We start from the raw sequence: 15,852 nt of genomic DNA, 5'->3' as shown, positions 1-15,852 counted from the left end.
ATGTTCTGTAAATGTATGTTAATTCTAGTTCATTTATTGTATTATTCAAATTCCCTGTTTCTTTATTAATCCTCTGCCCAGATGTTTTATGCATTGATGAAATTGTGGAAATGGAATCTCCGATCATTATGGTAAAGGTGTCTACTTCTCCCTTCAGTGTTGTCAGTGTTGCTTCATGTTTTTTGGAGCACTCTGGCTTGTGCGTAAATATTTTATTGTTATGTCTTCTTGTTGAATTGTTCCTCTTGTTAATACATAGCGTCTTTATTTGTCTCTTTTAATTGTTTTTCATTTGAAGTCTAATTTGTCAGATGTTAGTATAGTGGTTCCTGCTCTTTTTGATTGTTGTTTGCATCAAATGTCTTTCCCCAACCTTCCTCTTTCAACCTATTTTTGTCCTTGGGTCTAAAATATGTCTCCTGTTGACAGCATATAGATGGGTTCTGTTTTTAAATCCATTCTGACAGTCTATGTCTTTTGATTGGGGAGTTTAATCAATTAACATTTAGTGTTATTACTTTAAGGGCAGTACTTTCTTCTATCAGTTTGCCTTTTGGATTTTACATGTCTTATCTTTTTTTCTCTTTTTACCCTTATTGATAGTCTTCATTTCTGCACTCTTCTCCAGACTCTCTCTCTTGCTTTTCACTATATTGCTGTAGTGCTTCCTTTAATATTTCTTTCAGAACCCATCTCTTTGTCATGAATTCTCTCAGTGATTGTTTGTCTGAAAATATTTTAATTTCCCCCTTAATTTTCAGGGACAATTTTTCTGGATATACAATTCTTGTTTGGCAGTTTTTCTCTTTTAGAATCTTAAGTATATCATATCACTGCCTTCTTGCCTCCATTTCTGGTGAGAAATCCACTCATAGTCTTATTGGACTTCTCTTGTATGTGATGGGCTGCTTTCTCTTGCTGCTTTCACAATTCCTTCTTTCTCTTTTACATCTGACAGTCTGATTAGTAATTGTCTTGGAATATGTCTAGTTGGATCTGTTCTGGTTGGGGTACACTGCACTTTTTGGATCTGTAATTTTATGTCCTTCATAAGACATGGGAACTTTTCATTGTTTATTTTCTCCATTACTCTTTCTCCTTTTTCCTTCTCTTCTCCTTCTGGGGCATCCACATCATGTATATTTGCATGCTTCATGTTGTTATTAAATTCTCCTAAACATTGCTCATATTTTTCCACTGTTTTCCTTATATTTTCTTTTGTGTTCTGCATTTCATATGTCCAACCTTCTAGTTCACTCATCTTTTCTTCTGTCTCTTCAAATCTATTGTAGTGTTCCATTGTTTTCTTCATCTCTTCTTTTGTGCCTTTCATTCCCATAAATTCTGTGATTTGTTTTTTCAAACATTTTATTACTTTTTTTTGTTTATCCAATGCCTTCATTACATCCTCCCTCAACTGTTGATTTGATTTTTGATGAGATTTTCCATGTTTGTTTGAACATCCTGAATTAGTTGTTTCCATTCTTGTATCCATTTGCATTGCTGGTTTGTTCCTTTGAGCCATATCTTTGATTTTCCTAGTATGACTCATTATTTTTTGCTGGTATCTAGGCATTTGATTTTCTTAATTAGTTTATTCTGGAGCTTGATTTCACTTTTTCTTTTTTACCTAGGATCTTCTTGCTAGATGGCTTTATTCTCTATCTGTTTTTTGACATTCAGTTCAACTTATTCTAGAACTCCAACCTCCAACATAGGTTCCTTTTAACTGATCAGAAGTCTTCGATTCTTGTTTTTCTATTTCTTGCCCTGCTTTTATTGAGCTTTTTTTTTTTGATGAAGGTCTCCTCAGATATTATAAACCCCAGTCAGATTTTCCCAGGCAAGAATTACTTTTCCCTAAGGGTGAGACACACCAGGTTGTCAGACTTCCCTATGAAGCCTCTAGATTCTGTGCTTTTCGTATCCTGCCTAGTAGATGGTACTTGTCTACCTGTGCCTTCCCACCAGTGTAAAGTGGTGTGTTGCCTTTAATTTTTAGCAGACTCTCTATGCCAGGGGCATTGTTGAAACAGAGTTGAGATTGTAGGCTGGCATTAATTCTTTAGTTTTCCAGTCCTGCAGCCTGATTTCCTTAAGGGAGGGATTCCACTTCAGCTGGGCTTCACATTTCTCTTGGGGAAGGTACAGCCTTTAGAGAATTAACTTCTTCTACCTGACTGATTACTTTCTCTCTCAGGCAAGCTTAATTCCACCCTTTCCTCAGGCAGTGCTGGAGCCTGAGAAGGCTTCCAGTTCTATCTAATGAGCTGCTAAGTAGTAGCAAAAAAAAAAAGATACTTTTCAGAGCGTGTCCATGCTCCTCAGGTTTATTAATCAAGAGCTTAAGTTGGTATGTGGTTCTGTTTATCTCCAGGCACTATGTGCCCCCCTTTTCTAGGGTTCAGTCCTTTTGCAGTATTTTGTGCTGTCTGACTCAAAAGCCTCTATTTTTTCTGTCAGCCCTGCTGCTCTCTGCTGGGGAAGAAACTTGTATTACCTTTAGTGGTTATTTCAGGTTTATCTGTGCTAGGGGCCTATCTTCAGTAGTCAGAATTTGTAATTAATTCCACAATTAGAGTGTGATTGAGCTAGGACCTTGTTGTTAGTAAAATCTGTTTCCTTTCCCCTCTGGGAACCAGCCTGCCAGGCCCATGAGGGAGAGGCACTTCTCTCCATGGCATGGGGGACTTAAGTTCTATGTAGGGTCTCAGCTTGTCCAGCTTGTTCCGTGTACATTGTGTGTTTTTCACTGATGTAGCTACAGCAGTTGTTCTGTGCTGTTCCTGGCTATTTAATAGCTGCTCTGGAGGATGAACTAAATTCCACACCTCACTAGGCTGCCATCTTGCCCCACCTCCATATGCCCTTACTTTTAATTACCTCCAACTACTAGGTCTATTTCACTTAAAGCTGTGACCCACACAATCAGAAAATGTCCTTGTTTTTTTCCCAAGGAGGTCCTCTGACAGCTCCTGGGAAATTCCAGGGGTGGTTTCTTTCCAATATACAGGCTTATTTACAGTAATTACAAAAATCATGGCTTTGAATCCTGCTGCTTAGAGGGTACTAATTTACCAGAGCACGAAGGAGGTAAAGAGAGAAACAGAGTTAGGCATAGTATATAGACAGGCCAGCAAAGAGTTCCTGCATGATTTGGAGAGCTTCTCCAGTTAAGCCTGAAAGAATGGCATCAATCATGACTCTTTTAACCCTTGAATCTGCACTGTGTGAGAAGTCATTCCTCCACCACTCTCTGGGGGCAGGAGAGAAGCCATGGTTAAATGAGTGTGCTGAAATTATGTTCCACGGTTGGGAAAAGAGGAGGACAAAGTGGAGAGCAGTGCTCTTACCTGTAGTAGACACTATCTGTTCCATTCGTGGTCACCAAGTTGCTGCCAGCGAGCCCTGCTGGTTCTCGGGGAAATCGAGACCTCAACCTAAGGCTTGTACCATGACAGATTTTGACTCAGTCACAGGAAAGAATTCAAGGATTAGTCAGTGTGTATGGCCAAAAAGTTTAATAAGTTCGATGTTATAGAGCTCTGGGTGTTCTTGACTACATTCCAGAGAGAATCCTGAGAATTTTCAACTGGATTCTGGAGAGCCTAGGGAATTCTCTAATTGATGCTGGAGAGGCCCAGGAATTCTCAATTGGATGCCAAAGACCCCTGGGAATTTTTGGAGAAATCGAGCTCTTGATCAAGTGCTGACACTGTGAAGGGTCTTGACTCAGCCACAGGAAAGAACTTGAGGACCAGTCAGTGTGTACAACCAAAGAATCCAAAGACTAGCCAGTGTGTACAATTTGAAACTTTAAAGTGTAGCAAATGTATATCTTCCAAGGGAGATGAATGCGGGCATTATCCAAAGGAGGAGAAGCCTGAAATTTAATTTTAAATCTAAATGCATGTGATGACATTTTAATTTTTCCTCTTACATCTTTGTAACTTGTGAAGGTTGTATAAGAAACTGAAAGTGGTTTCATGATTTGTATATAATTCAAAATGCTTGTTTAGTCATTCTACAGTTATATCTTCATGTATAAGGAAAAATTAATTTTAAAATTGTCCCTACTATTAATCATTGTTTCATGTGAAGCTTCAAATAAAAACATTCACCTTTAAATTTAAGTTCTACTACTAAGCCTGTGAATATTTTCTTTGCAGCATTTCATCAGTTTTCAAATTCAAAAATTCGGACATATTTTCAAAAATTTAAGAACTCTTTGATATGGTTTATTCTATGTCCCCGTGTAAGTTTTTATATATTGTTGTTTAAATTAAAAATGTTTTATTAGAGAAGTTGGTGGTTTATAGAATAATCATGAATAAAATACAGGTTTCCCTTATAACACCCAACCACCAACACCTCACGTACTTGTGGAACATTTCTTAAAATTGATTATAGCACTTTTTAATAATTATACCATTATTTAAAATAGTTTTATTCACACAACGTACAATCCATACAAAGTCTACAATCTAGCAGTGGACTTGTTGGATCATATGGCAATTCTATACTTAGCTTCCTGAGGAACCACCAAACTGCCTTCCAGAGCAATTGTACCATTTTACATTCCTACCAACAGTGGATAAGTGTGCTTCTTTCTCCACATCCTGTCTGGCTTTTTCATTTACTGTCTCGTTGTAGTGGCCATTCTAGTGGGTGTCAGACAATATCACACTGAGGTTTTGATTTGCATTTCCCTAATAGCCAGAGAAGTTGAACATCTTTTCATGTGCCTTTTAGCCATCTGTAGTACCTCTTCTGAGAAGTGTCTGTTCATGTCTTTTGCCCATTTTTTAATTGTTTTTTTTGTCTTTGTGTTATTGAGTTGAAGAATCTCTTTATATATTCTGGATACTAAACCCTTACCTGATATGTGCTTTCTAAATATTGTCTCTGATTTTGTAGGCTGCCTTTCTACTACTTTGACAAAGTTATTTGATGCACAAAAGTGTTTAATTTTGAGGAATTCACATTTATCTATTTCTTCCTTCAATTCCCATGCTTTGGGTGTAACGTCTAGGAAATCACCTCCTATTATAAATTTTAGAAGATATTTTCCAACATTTTTTTTCTGTAAGTTTTATGGTCTTAGCTCTAGTGTTTAGGTCTTTGATACATTTTGAATTAATTTTTATATAGGGTGTGAGATATGGAGACTCTTTCATTCTTTTGCACATGGATAGCCAGTTCTCCAATCACCATTTATTGAAGAAGCTGCTCTGTACCAGGTGGGTTGGCTTGACTGCCTTATCAAAGATCAATTGTCCATAGATGAGAGGGTCTATATCTGAACACCTTATTCAATTCCATTGTTCACTATATCTATCTTTATGCCAGTAACACGCTGTTTTGACCACTGTAGCTTAGTAATATGCTTTAAAGTCAGGTAGTGTGAGACCTCCCAATTAATTTATCTTTCTCAAGATACTTTTAGCTATTCGGGGCACCCTACTTTTCCAAATACATTTGATTATTCATTTTTTTTTATTTCTGCAAAGTAAGTTTTTGTATTTTAAATGGTATTGCATTGGATCGATAAATCATTTTGGATAAAATTGACATCTGAATTGTATTTAGTCTGTCGATCGATGAACATAGTATTTCTGTGTATTTGTTTAGCTCTTCCATGATTTCCTTTAGCAATTTCTTATAGTTTTCTGTGTATAGGTCGTTTGTTTCCTTACTTAAATTTATTCCTAAATACTTGATTCTTTTGGTTGCTATTGTAAATTATTTTTTTCTCTTGATTCCTTCATCAGATTTCTCATTACTAGTTATAGAGATACTACTAATTTTTGGTTGTTGATTTTGAGCCCTGCCACTTTGCTATACTCATTTACTAGCTCTAGTAGTTTTGCTGTGGATTTTTCAAGTTTTTGACATATAGTATCATGCCATCTGCAAACAGTGAGAGTTTTACTTCTTCCTGTCCAATTTGGATGACTTTTAGTTCTTTTTCCTGTCTAAATGCTCTGATTAGAACTTCCAGCACAATGTTGAATACCTGCGGTGACAGTGGACATCCTTGTCTTGTTCCTGATATTAGGGGGGAAGCTTTCAGTGTTTTCCTTATTGAGGATGTTATCCTTTATCATCTTGAGGAAGTTCCCTTCTATTCTTATCCTTTGAAGGTTTCTCATCAAGAAAGGATGTTGAATTTTGTCAAATGCCTTTTCTTCATCAATTGAGATGGTCATGTGTTTTTTCTGCTTTTATTTGTTGATATGGTATATTACAATAATTGATTTTCTTATGTTGAACCATCCTTGCATACTTGGAATAAATCATGGTATATAATTATTTTAATGTGCTGCTGGATTCAATATCCAAGTATTTTTTGAGTATTTTTGCATCTATATTGATTAGAGAGATTGGTATGTAATCTTCTTTTCACCTGGTGTCTTTGTCTGGCTTTAGTATGAGGGTGATGTTGGCTTCATTCAATGAGTTATGTAGCTTTCCCTCTGCTTCAATTTTTTGAAGTACTAGTTTTTTCTTGAAAGCTTGATAGAATTCACATCTGAAGCCATCTGGCCCTGGTCTTTTCTTTTTGGGGAGCTTCTTAATGACTGACTCAGTCTCTTTATTTGTGATTGGTTTGTTGAGGTCATCTATTTCTTCTCAAGTCAATCTTGGTTGTTCATACCTTTCTAATAAGTTGTCCATTTCATTTACAATGTCCAGTTTATTAGCATTTAGTTGCTCATACTATCCCCTCATTACTTTCCTTATTTCTGTGGGGTTAATGGTTATGCCTTCTCTTCCATTTCTGATTTTATTTATTTGTATTTGCTCTATTTTTCTTTTTGTCAACTGGGCTATGGGTCCATAAATTTTATTGCTTTTCTCAGAGACAGCTTCTGGTATAGTTGATTTTCTCAATTGTTTTATGTTTTCAATTTCATTTATTTCTGCTCTAATCTACATTATTTCTTTCCTTTTGTTTGCTTTGGGCTTAGTTTGTTGTTCTTTCTCTAGTTTTCCTAAGTTAACAGTTAATTCCTCAATTTTTGCTCTTTCTTCTTTTTTAATATAGGCATTTAAGGCAATTAATTTCCCTCTTAACACTGTCTTTGCTGCATCCCATAAATTTTGATATTTTGTGTGATTTCATTTTCATTTGCCTCCAGATTTTACTGATTTCTCTTGTAATTTATTCTTTGACCCACTGGTTGTTTAAGAGTGTGCTGTTTAGCCTCCATATATTTGTGAATTTTCTGGCCCTCTGCCTGTTATTGATTTCCAACTTTATTGCATTATGATATGAGAAAGTGTTTTGTATTATCTCAATCTCTTTGAATGTATTGAGGCTTGATTTATGACCCAAGAAATATTCTATTATTGAGAATGATCCATGAGCACTTGGGAAAAAGATGTATCCTGTTGTTGTGACATATAATGTTATATAAATGTGTGTTAAGTCTAGTTCACTTAAAATATTATTCAAATTCTCTGTTTCTTTATTGATCTTCTGTCTAGATTTTCTATCCATTGATGAGATTGCAAAATTGAAGTCTCCAACTATTATGGTAAAAGTGTTTTTTTCTCCCTTCATTGTTGTCAGTGTTTGCATCATGTATTTTGGGGCACTTTGGCTTCATGCATAAATATTTATGATTGTTATGTCTTCTTGTTGAATTGTTTCTTCTATTAATACATAGTGCCCTTCTTTGTCTCTTTTAGTTGTTTTTCATTTGAAGTCTAATTCATCAGATATTAGCATAGCTACTCCTGCTCTTTTCTGATTGTTGTTTCATGATATATATTTTCCCAACCATTCACTTTCAATTTATTTGTCTTTGGATCTAAAATGAGTCTCCTGTAGGCAACATATAGATGCAGGCTGTTTTTAAATCCATTCTGCCAGTCTACGTCTTTTGATTGGGGAATTTAGACCATTAACATTTAGTGTTATTACTGTAGAGGCAGTACTTTCTTCCACAATTTTACCTTGTGAATTTTATATGTAATATCTAATTTTTTTCTATTTTTACCTTTACTGATTGTGCTGGTTTGAAAGGATTTATATACCCTAGAAAAGTTATGTTTTAATCCTAATCAATCTTGTGGGAGCAAAGGTCTCTTTTAATCCCTATTCAGCATTATAGCTTGGAAACTTTAATTAGATTATCTCCACAGAGAAATGACTCAATCACGTTTGGTTATTCAACTTGATTATGTGGAGACGTATTCTCACCAATTTCAGGTGGGTCTTGATTGGTTTTACTGGAATACTTGAAAAAAGAAGCGCTTTGGAAAAAAACTTGAGAATGACAAGAAAGAAATCCATGAGATTATGAGAGAGACAGAGTCCACCAGCCACCGACATTTGCGGATGAAGGAGAATGCCCCTAGGGGAGCTTCATGATCCAAAAGACCTTGAAAGGAAGCTAGCAGATGCTGGGTTTACCATGTGCCTTTCAACTTGAGAGAGAAGCCCCAATCTTCATCAGTCTTATTGAATCAAGGTATGTTTCCCAGGATGCCTTAGATTCGACATTTCTATAGACTTGCTTTTATTAGGACACTTGTATGGCCTTAGAACTGTAAACTTGTAGCTTATTAAATTCTCCTTTTTAAAAGCCATTCAGTTTCTGGTATATTGCATTCTGACAGCTAGAAAACTAGAGAACTGTCATTCTTCATTTCTGAACTCTTCTTCACACCTCTCTCTCCTGCCTTGTACTATATATCTGTAGTCCTCTCTTTAGTATTTCTTGCAGAGCCAGTCTCTTAGTCACAAATTCTATCAGTGATTGTTTGTCTGAAAATGTTTTAATCTTCCCTTCATTTTTGAAAGACAGTTTTTCTGAATATAGAATTCTTGGTTGGCAGTTTTTCTCTTTTGAGATTTAAAATATATCATACCACTGCCTTCTCACCTCCATGGTTTCTGCTGAGAAATCCACTCATAGCCTTATTGGGCTTCCCTTGAATGTGATGGATTGCTTTCTCTTGCTGTTTTCAAAATTCCCTCTTTCTCTTTGATATCTGACAGTCTGATTAGTAGGCATTTTGGAGTATGTTTATTTGGATCTATTCTAGTGGGGGTATGCTACCCTTCTTGGATCTGTAATTTTATGTCTTTCATAAGAGATAGAAAATTGTCAGTGATTATTTCCTCCATTAGTCTTTCTCCTCCTTGCCCCTCTCTTCTTCTTCTGGGATACCCACAATACATATATTAGTGTGTTTTATGTTGTCACTCAATTCCCTGAGACTCTGCTCATATTTTTCTACTTTCTTACCTATATTTTCTTTTGTGTGTTGGATTTCAGATTTCCAGGGCTGTAGTTCACCAAACCTTTCTTCTGCTTCAGATTTGTCATTGTGAGCTTCCATTGTTTTTTTTTTCATTTCTTCCTCTATACCTTTAATTCCCATAATTTACGTGGTTTGTCTTTTTAAGCTGTCAATTTTTTTTTGCCCAATGCCTTCTTTATATCCTCTCTCAACTCTTTGATTTGATTTTTTTTTTTTTTTTTTTTTTTTTTTAGAGAAAGGGAGGAAGGATAGAAGGAAGGAAGGGAGGAAGAAAGGGAAACATTTTCAAACATTTTCTTGTTTTTATTATATTTTGTTTGTCCGTTTGTTCTTTACATGGGCTGGGGCCGGGAATCGAACCGGGGTCCTCCGGCACGGCAGGCAAGCACTCTTGCCCGCTGAGCCACCGCGGCCCGCCTTTGATTTGATTTTTGATGGGATATTCCATATGTGTTCGAACATCCTGAATTAGTTGTTTCATCTCCTGCATCTCATTTGGATTGTTGGTTTGTTCCTTTGACTGGGCCATGTGTTTGATTTTCCTAGTATGATTCATTATTTTTTTTTTTGTTGTCTAGGCATTTGATTTCTTTAATTAGTTTATTTGAGAGACTGTTTTCACTCTTTTTTTTTTTTTTTTTTAAAGGAAAGACAGAGAGAAGGAAGGAAGGATAGAAGGAAGGAAAGAAGGAAGAAAGGGAAACATTTTTAAACATTTTCTTGTTTTTATTGTATTCTGTTTCTCCGTTTTTGTTACATGGGCTGGGGCCGGGAATCGAACCGAGGTCCTCCGGCATAGCAGGCAAGCACTTTGCCCGCTGAGCCACCGCGGCCCGCCCTGTTTTCACTCTTTTATCAAGGATTTTCTTATTGAATGGCTTTGAAATCAATCTATTCTTTGACATTCAGTTCAACTTATTCTAGAACTCTAGTACAGGTTCTGTTTGATCAGAATTTTTCATTGGTTTTTCTTTTTCTTGCCCTGCCTATATGGAGCCATTGCTTTAAGAAGGGCCTCCTCTGGTACTATAGACCTCAGTCAGATTTTCCCTGACCAGACTAGCCCTTCTCTGATTGGAAAATTTTCATCAGCATCAGTTTTCCCTGAGGGTGAAACCCAGCAGGATGCTAGACTTTCCTAAGAAGCCTCTAGATTCTGTGTTTCTCCTATCTTGCCCAGCATGTGGTTCTTGTCTATCCACAGCTTCCCACCACTGTAAAGTGGTGTGGTGCCTTTAACTTCTGCAGACTCTCCCTGCTGGGGGTGTGGTTAAGACAGAGGTGAGGTTGTTAGTTGGCATTAATTCCTTCAGTTTTCCAGTCCTTGGGGCATGAATTCCTTGAGGGAGGGATTCCACTTGAGCTGAGTCCCACATTTTTGGGGAGAAGGCTTTTAAAAAATTAAGTTCTTTCACCTGATTAGTTATTTTGTCTCTCAGAGGAGCTTAATTCTGGCCTTTCCTGGGGCTGAGTTGGTACCTGAGAATGCTTCCAGTTCTATCTAATAAGCTGGTAAGTAGTAAAAAAAAGAAAATTTTCTTTTCAGAGCAGAATTCCCAAGGCTTAGATTTGTCATTCAAGAGCTTAAGTTGGTACATGGCATCTATGTATCTCCAGCACTATTTATTGAAGAGACTAATCTGTCCTGAATTTGGCTGCCTTGTCAAATATCATTTGGCCATATGTATGAGGATCTATTTCTGAACCCTCAGTTTATTTTCATTGGCTAATATATCTATCTGTATGTGAGTACTATGCTCCTTTTGACCACTGTAGCTTTGTAACGTGCTTTAAAGTCAGGAAATCTGAGTCATCCAACTTCATTCCTTATTTCAAGTTTTTTTTTTTGGCGTTAATAAATGTTAATCTATCAGCATTTAATGTTATTGCTGTTAAATCAACACTTACTTCAACCATTTTATCCTGTGATTTTATATGTTTTATCTTATTTACTTTTTTAGTTACCTTAACTAATATTCTTCATTTCTACACTTTCCCCAACACCTGTCTCTCCTGTTTTTCTTTTCAGTCTGCAGGAATCCCTTTAGTACTTTTTTTTAGGGCAGGTCTCTTTTTAATGAAGTCTCAATTTCTGTTTATCTGTGTATATTTAAACTTTCCCACATTACTGAAGGTCACCTTCACTGGATAAAGAATTATTGGTTGGCACTTTTTTCTTTCTGAACATTACATATATCATACCAGATCATCTCAATGGTTTCTGATGAGAAGATAGCACCTAGACTTATTGAGGATTTCATGTATGTGTGAAATCACTTTTCTCTTGCTGCTTTCAGAATTTTCTTTTTCTTTGGTGTTTGACATTCTGATTAGTAAGTGTCTTGGAGTAGGTCTTTTAAGATTTATTCTGTTTGGAATGCATTGCATTTTTGGGACATATACCTTTATGTCTTTCAAAAGAGTTGGGAAATGGGGGCCAATATTTCCTCAAATATACTTTCTGAGCTTTTCTCCTTCTATTCTTCTTCTGCGACACCCATAAAAGGTATTTCTTCATGTTTCCCTCAAGTCCATGAAACCCTGATCAATTTATTCTGTTCCTTTCTTTATCTGTATGAATTCATTTGCCTGTCTTCTATTTCACTGATTCTTCCCCCTGCTCAGATCTGCTTGTATATGCCTTCAGTGTATTTTTAATCTCTACTATCTTGCCTTTCATCCCCATAATTGCTGTTACATTTATTTTTATACTTTTAAATTCTTCTTTATGTTTATGCATTGTCTTCTTAAAATCTTTGTTTCATTATGCATGTTTTCCTTCAGCTTTTTGAATTGGTTTAGAAGATTCATTTGAACTTCTTTGATTAGTTGTTCCAAATTCTGTGTCTACTCTGAAGTTTTCATTTCTTCCCTTAGTTGAGCCATATCTTCTTGTTTCTTCATATGGTTTGTAATTATTTTCTGATGTCTAGTGTTATAGTTTGCTAGCTGCCAGAATGCAATATACCAGAAACAAAATGGCTTTTAAAAGGGGAATTTAATAAGTATCTGGTTTGCAGTTCTAAGGCTGAGAAAATGTCCCAATTAAAACAAGTCTGTAGAAATGTCCAATCTAAGGCATCCAGAGAAAGATACTGAAGGCCGATGAAATTCAGGGTTTCTCTCTCAAGTGAGAATGCACATGGCAAACACAGTCACAGTTTCTCTCTCAGCTGGAAGGGCACATGGTGAGCAAGGCATCATTTGCTAGCTTTCTCTCCTGGTTTCCTGTTTCATGAAGTTCCCAGGGAGGTGTTTTCCTTCTTCATCTCCAAAGATCTCTGACTTGTGGGCTCTCTGTTCTCGTGGCTATGCTGTTCTTCTCTGCTGTCTCTGAATCTCCTTCATTCTCCAAAATATTTCCTCTTTTATAGGACGCCAGAAACTTATCAAGACCCACCCAAATGGGTGGAGACATGTCATCACCTAATCCAGCTTAACAACCACTCTTGATTAAATCACATTCCAGGGAAATGATCTGATTACAGTTTCAAACATACAGTATTGAATAGGGATTGTTCTACCTCTATGACATGGGATTTTGATTAAAACAGGGCTTTTCTAAGATACATACATCCTTTCAAACCAGCACATCTAAGTATCTGGCTATCTTGGTGAGGTAATTCTCAAGATCAATTTCTCCCTTTTGTCTAAGGTTTTATTGTTGATTAGCTTTGCATTAAATCTATCATTTGATGTTTTCTTCAATATATTATATATTGTTAGAATAGCCCTTGATTAATTGAATAGATTTTCTCAGCTTTTCTTCATCTGACTCTTGCTGTGCCTATGTGGTGCAATTTTTAAGATTTCACTTTTTAGGTAATTGTTACATCTCAAGGAAAAATTTCCTTGCTCTGTTCTTTATCTATGATTCTTGATCTGTTTTATTAGGTTTCGTGCAGAATTTTCCCCCAACTGTTAATGATTTGTTTAAATTCTCTCCCTCACTCACTGTCCTGTTTTCCTTACACTTTTCCGTTTTGGAACTGTCCTTTTTACAACAGTTCTGTTTATCTCCTTCTTTTCCTCCATGAGGCTTTTCTATCTCCTGTCTCTTTCCCATTCATGTATCCTTCCCCATGTTCCCAGATGGGGCCAATTAAGAAAAGTAGATCACTCCAGAAAAAATACACTTTGCATTTAGGGCTCTGCTGACAGTAACTGGATTGAGTGGCCACAATTCTTGGCAGCTGACATTCTACTTTGGTCTTTCACCACCCACTCAGGGACGCTTTTGTATATGCTACTCCTCAGTGGCTTGTGTTTTGCCCTTGGTCTCTGGATTTGGTTCTCTGTGCCTGGGTTTGCATGGGGTTCTACCTCTCTGCTTTAAGCTTCTTTATAGTTTTTATCCCCAGCAAGCTGTGGGAGGGATCTGGGTCACTGTATCTGAGCTATACCCAAGTTGCACAGGCCCAAATGATGGGAAGGGTAGAGGACCAGCATATTGGGACAGAAGTTCCTACCTTTTATTTTTCTCTTTCTTCAATTCAGCATTTGTGGAGTCCTCATCCAGGCTCTATCATCCTCCACATAGTAAAATGATGATAAAGTGAGATTCGTCTTTTTATTCACTGAAATCACTGGGGAGTTTTTTTCAGGGGATGTCTTAGGTTCCCATGTTGATGATGTCACTTGCTTTAATGTTTTAATGATTCACTAACATAATTTACTGCTTCAGCTCCAAAAGTTCCTGCCGGGAGAATTAATATTTGTGCAGATGCCAATGCTGCTCCCAAATGGGACACCTCCTTTTTTCCTCGTTGTGGTTGCTGCCACTGCTGGAGCTGCTTCTGACTAGGTCTTTGCCTCAGCAACTTCCTTGTGGCCTTGTAGGCTTTGAGCCCTGACCTGCCTGAAGCCAGCACCTGTATAGCCTATCTAACTGTTTAGGTCTTTCAGTGCCTGTAAGTCTGAGCTTGTGATTTGCATGCAGAAGACACTGCTCACACACATGCTTCATTGCCCTTTTGGACTTCATATAAAAAATACAAGTTCAAAGATAAAATTTATAAAGAGTTTCATGATAGCTACAGCAGGGCATTGAACCATGTGAGGATCCCCTTCTGAAAATGGGCCCTGTTTTACTCCATAGATTTCCTGCTCATAAAGCATGCCTTGTTTTCCAGAGAAACTCACATGGGAAAAGAAGTCTCTATTTAGTCCCTCAAGAAAAGACAGTTTCTCAAAAGTGTTTAAAAAGCATTGAAAACACACATACAAAAATCCTTCTTCATTTGGATTTTACCTATACTCTCTCACACACATGCACAGTGTTGATATCATGGAGATTCTGTCTTTGTAGAACTGAGCTCCCATCCTTGTCCTCCAGGTACTGTGTCCTTTATCACAATGGCTCATAAAAATTTTACACATGTTCCATAGAAAGAAATGCATTTTAAACCAGTACCCATTATGCACACACACACACACACACTGTATTCCTGAAATAAAAATAACACTAAATAATACTTATCCTTACTATCTGTGATGCACTCTTTTCTTTTAGAAAACTTCTGATCCTGACATGCTAAAAAAAATAAATTTTTTCAAAAGATGACCAACTCATACTGGGTTGTTGGAGGTTTTCTTGATTTTCACACCTTAATACCTATGTCCCAGGTAACTCAGGATGAGTGGTCCCCACACTGCCATGTCTCTTTTTCTCTGTCTACAACTCCTTTTCTTTGCCTTGACTTTTCAAAATGCCATTCGATATCTCAGCCTAAGTAATCTATCTTCTCCAAGAAATCTTTTTTGATACCCTCAGACAGAGGTAAGTGCCTTTCCTCTCTGCTGCAATAGAACCTTCTGGGTATGCTTTTGCAGAATTTACCACATTATATTATAATTGTCTATTTTCTTGGTAGTTTCTTCCATTACAGCTCCTTAGGGCAGGAACTGGATTGTTTTCACTTGTGTTTTCTTAGTGCCTAACATAATGCTGGACACCTAATGAGTAATCAATATATATTTGCTGAAAAGATGAATGAAGCACTGAGTCTAAAATTATCTTAGTCCTGAGGTATGGAAATGCGAATTAAGTACTAATGATCAATAATCCTTCACTTTATTATGAAATCAGATTGGATAGTCCCGACTTCCTTTAGAAACACTAAATAAATCAACCAACCCTCTAAATGTTGGGTTGAGTTCAATTAATTCTTTATTCCCTTGATTCCTGATTTTAGCCTTGCTTTCTTTCACTTAGAGGGATGTGCTTTTTATTAAAAAAAAAAAAACAAAATCCATTACAGTCAGCAGTAAAATGACTTCATTTTGTTTTGATAACAGGCTTTGATATCACTATACATAGGTGCAGAACTGTAATGTTGCAAAAAACTCAATACTATGATTTGCCTAATAAACACTGAAGACTTTTTCCTAACTGTTAGGCACAGAGTCATTAAGGATTTCACATGTGACAGTGAGTCCTTTATAGCCTTCATACTCAAGCCTCTACTTCAAGTAAACATTTAACCACATGCAGTTATCATCAAAATTAAATTTGTTAGAACAATGCCAAATATTTAAAATGTTTCAGTTAATGTGCACTTGAAACATTAATATGCA

Source organism: Tamandua tetradactyla, chromosome X (genome assembly GCF_023851605.1).
Source record: "Tamandua tetradactyla isolate mTamTet1 chromosome X, mTamTet1.pri, whole genome shotgun sequence".
Lineage (NCBI taxonomy): Eukaryota > Metazoa > Chordata > Mammalia > Pilosa > Myrmecophagidae > Tamandua > Tamandua tetradactyla.
Note: the sequence above shows the minus strand (reverse complement) of the source record.